We start from the raw sequence: 6,229 nt of genomic DNA, 5'->3' as shown, positions 1-6,229 counted from the left end.
ATATAACATGTGTAGCCAATGTGGCAAACCCAAGACTAAAGAGTATGGGCATAGTCGCTTTGGGAGCGCGACTTTCTGTTCCCAGGCCTCAGGTGGCAAGTCTGTTGAAGAGTGGTTGGAAGAACAGAGAGCTCAAAAGTAGTTCTTCTATTGTACAATATGTATATAGTGTGTGTATAAGTTCTGCTGCTATTGCTTGTATATAGTGTGTTTGTGTGTGTGTATATACCACATATATTATGTAGTTTTTACATGTACATAGTTTTCCTGACAACCTTCCCCCTTTACTCATGCACATTTCTCCCTGTAAATTGTACATTGGTTTGTGTGAGTGATTAAATACATGCTTGGTTTTTAAACTTGATGTTTCATCTCTTGTTTTTTACTGTCCAATTTCAGATACATTAAAAGTGATTGATTGCACTCAGATGTATTTGTCTCGGCCTGTGTATCATCATAAAAAAAACCTTTATCATACAAAATACACCACATATTGTGTTACTGTCTTTTTGCACTTAACTTCACCATCAAACAACCTGAACATTAAATGGACTGACTATATGAAGATAATTATTATTGGCAAACTTTTAGTAGTAATTCTACTAATATAAGGAGAAACACCTCTCCCTATTAGGTCTACTATAAAGTTACTGTATCCTGTGTATCATCCTAAGTCAACAGTTGGAGCAGCTAAAAAAAACCAGCATATTGTGTCTGTGCCACTTTATTATTACCATCAAACAATTAACATGAACATGGGAAAGCATTACTATTAATATACACAGTTCTTGTCACTGCTAATATAAGGTAAAGACATTTTCTTTTATTACCACCATTTGTCATAGCATTGCATTGCCATAAGTTAGAGTACAGTTAGCCATAGATAAACATTTCAAATAAACGAATGAATGCATCGGTGGAGGAGGCATCGAAGAATCCCGCGCTGCTCTTTTTATGGTGGAGGCATCAATGAATGGCGCGCTGCGCGGTTTTCTTTTTTTCTTTTTATTTTTTCCACGCCGAAAATTGAGACGGAGAAGATCGACAATCCCTCCCCATGCAGGAGTCTGTTGGGAGATGAGATGTGCTGCGCTGTTCTTCGTGGAGGAGGAGTCGACAAATGACGCGCTGCGCTGTTTTTTTATTTTTTTCAGAACGACAGAGAAGATCACCAGACCCCCATGTAGAAGTGTCGCGGTATCGAATCCCGTCCGGCGCGACAACCTGCAAACTTTCAACTCAAACACAACATTAATACACTTCCACACAAAAAGCCCACGGTAGAATTTCACCAAATCCCCTTCACTCCGTTGGCGTTTATTTTGGCGATGTTTCCTGCATGCGCCGAGAGCTCGAAGATTGGGCCCCTGCCTGGAGAACTGCACAGTCACGGTTTGAGAGTTAATAAGCAAACGTGTCTGAATGTTGGCCGGCAAATACTCGTTGAGACAGGATGAAGCATTCCAGAGTCAATGCCAATTTGCAGCGTTCTGATGCCGTGTGCAGCCCTGTTGACCTGACCTCACTCCGTAAACGAGCAACCAAGTGGTATTTGAGAACACCACCTCACCGTGACGAATTGCAATGTCCATGCTTCCACAGTCAACAGACATGTAGATAATGCCCGATTTTGGTTTTAAAGCAGCCGTCATGGACCTTGACGGAAAACCAGAGAGGCAGGAAAACCGTTCAAACGAGGTTTTGTCCCGATGGTCGTCTGCACGTAGGAGAACATGACAACCACTAATCCACAGAAAGCAATCCGGTCACGTTAAGGGTCTGTCTTTCTGGCTGTTTTGAGAGTACCTGATCTTAGCAAGGCGAGAACTGGACGTTAACGAAAGCAGAGCTCAAAAGGCAAAGCATGGCTCTGCCAGGTTTCTCAGGAGTGTCTATTCGCTTGTTAGGTGCAAGGGGAAACCACTGCACAGCAGAAAACAGGCGAAGCTTTTTCAGCGTCTCAGTTTGGGATTGTTCCAAAAGGCGCGGACAGAGCAGAGATGGCAGCTCGACATTTGTTCGCTGCCAAGTTCAAGAAAACCAGCACCGTTTCCGCCCGGTTTCGAATCGCGGACCGCTCTCGTGTTAAGTGAACGTGGTAACCAATGCAATACGGAAACCATGCATGTGTTAGCTCTTGCCTGGGCCTCAAGAAGAACGCGGGTCACACTTAAACAATTGTCACGAGAATAGGGGCACGGCCTTGGCATCGTAGAGATGAGCTGGTGGTCGAGTGTGACAAAGTTCAGCATCGAAAAGCGCTGCAACAACATCATGGGAAGAAATCAAATGCCATGTTTGGAGGGGCCAAGGAGGGGACTGAGGACTGGTCTTCCCACTAGCAACGTAAGTACTTGTTTGCAGGTTTGAATGACATCAGTTTGCCCCTGCGTACGTTCGACCCATGAAGCGGTGAAGAACACGGGCTCCTGCGTGTTTTCCTTTCGTTGGCAACAAGCGACAGGTGTATATTTGTCCACAAACAGAGAACTGTAGAGTCACTGTTTAAGATTTGTTCAGCAAATGTGTCCATACCTTGGCTGGTCAAAAGCAAATACGTGCTTCCGGAGTTGGCATGGACAGAGCAGAGATCACTGCTCAGCAGCCACTCACTGGCGAGTTCAAAAAATAAATAAATAAACCAACCCAGCGCTGTTTCAGACCGGTTTCGAACCAGGGACCTTCCGTGTGTTAGACGAACATGATAACCGCTACACTACAGAAACCTCAGCTCTTAAACTGATCAGCTGTTGCCAAATCACTACCATAGTATATTTCAAGCTTTTAGTATATTTCATAGCTTTTATGAAGCTATGACCTAAGTTTCAACTGAATGAATTAACATAAACATGAACTTTAATTCTACCATTTCAGAGTGTGTGTGGGTCGATCTAACACCAAAACAGACCTTGGCGTCGTTCAGACACATCTCTGATCAAAAATACACATTTCATAAACAAAATGTTCCCAAACAATGTCCAGCCGGACCTAAGGTCGTTTCAACTTATATAATTTTGACACAGAATAATTTTGCTGAATTCTTGGCCAAGAATTAATACTTATATAAACCTAACAATCCCCCCCTTTGATAATAGTATCACTATTATCAAATCCTAGCATCCTCATGATCATATATGTGATTACATCGAGAATTAATCTTGAGTTAATCTTTGCCCTTCTTGACATATATTGGTGCTCAGAGGGCAGGCATGCCCAATCAGCCCTCGTCCCACCTCACCGGAGCTTAGAGAAACTCAAAACCTCTTAATTCCCAGATACACGCTACTTCCTTCAGAGTAATTTGTTCTAAAACAGTGAGGGAAAAATGAAATTAGAAGGCATATAGACCTATAGTGAGAACAGAGTCCTGTAAGAATACAGAGTTTCAGAGCATAGAGATGTGTAATAATAGTAGAAACGGCATCAGATGAAAGACATAACACATTCGTGTGGTGTGCGCTTGTGCAGTCCAGTTAGCGAAGTTAGTCCAGAAGATGTTGTCTCGAAGTCCAGCTCGAGCGGGTAACCCTGCCCCGAGCAATGAAGTGGTCCAGAAGGCTCGGGCGGGTAACCCTGCCCCGAGCAATGATGAAGTCACGAAGGCTCGGGTGGGTAGCCCTGCCCCGAGCAACAATGAAGTCACGAAACCCGTGATGAGGACTGTCATGGTTGTAGTGAGGATGATTGGTTCCAAATGGGGCGCAAGATCTCTTCTCCTCTTTGTTTACAACGTCTTGAGGATTCTCAGTCGAATCTGTGTAGAGCTTAGAAATAGAGAGAGAGAGAGAGAGAAAACTGGCCAGAGGGAGATTAGATAGGGACACAAAAAGCGTTAATAGCAGCAAACTTGTTATTGTAACACAACTTTGTTATGGTGCCTTCTTCAATCGAGTGGCATGGATCCACTGTGGAAAAAGATCAGTTAAAACAGCAGTAAAAGTAATGGCAACTATGTCTGCAGGCCCATTATATTGTTTTCCCAATTGTCCAAATCATTACTTTAAAAAAGTCACACCAGCACCTGTCTCCCACGTGAAAGGGGTGTGTGGTGGAGATAATATTGTATTATTGACCTTGGTACAAATTTTATGCAACTTATCTATAAGGGCTGCAGAATACTCATCCATATGCATTTTCAAATCAGAGGTACCCGGAGCCGGAGTTCCCTTCTTCCAGGGGAGAATAATTTCTTGGTGTCACACGAATTTCAGCCAGAATGAATTATGGATTACAGAACCAAACCTGTGTCCTGCATGATCTTAATTTGTCTTTCAATGTTCGATTAGTACGTTCTACGATACCAGAGGATTTAGGAATGTGAAAACACCAGTTTAGTTTAGAGATACTTACAAAGGTTTTGTGTGACTTTTGAGGTAAAACGGGTGCCCTTGTCTGAGTCTATGGCATTTGAAACCCCATAACTATAACAATAATTATTATTATTGATTTCTTATTATTTTATTGTAGTTGTTTTGTTGTTCTGCTTTTATTGTTTGTCTTTCTTTTTTACTGTCCAGTGTTCTTAGGTACCTTGAAAGGCACTTATAAATAAAATTAAAACGAGTAACTACCTTCGTGTTCTCTCGAAAACAGGGAAAAATTTCTACCCATTTAGAGAATTTGTCCACAATCAAGATGACAAAATCAAATGAGAAAGAAAGAGCGTATGTCTCATGCAGAATATCAGGCTGATATTGATTGAACACACAGAATAACCACAGAGGTGTGATAATATTATAAATTATAAAACAAGAACCGTCTGAGAGTTTAGAACAAGAACCATTAACAAAGATCCCTAGAGGGCTGGAGGGAAGAGATCAGACCTGATACTAGTAGTATGTACGATTTTTAGACAGCCCAAGTATCATCCCGAGAATTAAGGAGGCGTGCGAGAGCGCGACCTACATTATCAAAAGAGGATGTGACACGAATTTCGAGATTGTTAGTAGAACAGAGAATAAATAGTCATATGTTAATTTAATTATCTATTAAATTACTGATTAATTAATTTAATGGGTCTGTAAATTTTACCATCAAACCATCAAAGCACATGCGGAGACAGCCCCCAGACGCACAGGTAAGCCTTGAGCAACAATGTCTAATGTTTTGGATAAAAACGCACAATGATGCATTCCCCCCCCCACGTTCCCCAGAGGCCGTGCCCCGGTGTCCACAAGCATAGAGGTGGAAGGGCTTGAAGTGAGCAGGTGACCCAGGGGCGGAACAAAGGGTGCTTCTGAGGGAGTGATAAGTGGCCACCATAGCGTCAGTCCAGGTCAAAGGATGTTGCAGTGGAGGAGGTTTTGTGTCTAGAATGACAGCCTTGAGAAAGTTCAAAACTTCAAAAGTTCAAATACTTAAGTGTCCATGCAATATTGCAGCTTAGTTCTGGAAACCTTAAAGCCCGTATGCGCCAGATGTTGGAGCAGGCGCAAGTGTCAGTGTCTTGGCAGATTTCTGGTGACTCAGCAGACACCAGAACACACAGACCACAGAGTCCTGAGGGAGGGAGAAGGTCACAGAGCACGTTATGAATTACAGCTGAAAAAACAACAACAGGAGAGTCAAATGAAACCTTGAGTCCAAACGCTATCTCCTCATGTGCGTAGAAAAAAAGGCAGAACAGAGATCATTAATGGCAGGAACCTGTGATATTACAGAAGAAGCAATCAATTCATTAATCTTACGTAAATCTTGTGTAAAGTGTCTCAGCACGCCTTGCTCGAGAAGAGACTGTAGGATGACATGGATCCAGAGAGAGAGGTACTGCTTATTAAATCATATTTTGTGTAGTTTCATGTCAATTTAAGTGCAACAAAATGCGGAAAGGTTCAAGGACAATGAATACTTAATGTATAAACCCAAGTCTCTGATTTATAAACAAAAAGTTATTCAAGTAAACGTTTGTTAACTGTTTCTTGCTGAAAGAAATTATGGTTAACTAAATACATTTTTAATTCAATTAACAGTATTAATGGGAATGAGAATTGGTTGTCTTGGACATTTTGACTTTATGTATATGGAATTTACCTAATAATATAAAGAGATTACTTATTAAATTTATTATTGTGAGAAAGTGGCAAAAATAATGATTTTCTCTGCCCATTGCAGATTTCTGTGTGTTCTTGCCTGCTGTTCTTGCATGAGTTGTTTATATTATAGCTATCTGTAACAGTCTGGGAGCCCTTATCTCAATGTTGACTGAGAAAGAGACAGAGAGACTATAGAG

The 6,229-nt window shown here is 41.7% G+C and overlaps 1 non-coding gene across 1 annotated transcript; it reads right to left on the bottom strand.

Moving 5' to 3' along the window:
• Window positions 1-2,653: 2,653 nt before the first annotated feature.
• Window positions 2,654-2,726, bottom strand: trnav-aac (transfer RNA valine (anticodon AAC)). Its single transcript has one exon. It is a non-coding gene; the product is annotated as a tRNA-Val (tRNA).
• Window positions 2,727-6,229: the final 3,503 nt, after the last annotated feature.

The sequence above is a fragment of the Neoarius graeffei genome, chromosome 1 (assembly GCF_027579695.1).
Source record: "Neoarius graeffei isolate fNeoGra1 chromosome 1, fNeoGra1.pri, whole genome shotgun sequence".
Classification (NCBI taxonomy): domain Eukaryota; kingdom Metazoa; phylum Chordata; class Actinopteri; order Siluriformes; family Ariidae; genus Neoarius; species Neoarius graeffei.
Note: the sequence above shows the minus strand (reverse complement) of the source record. Positions and strands in the feature narration are given on the sequence as shown.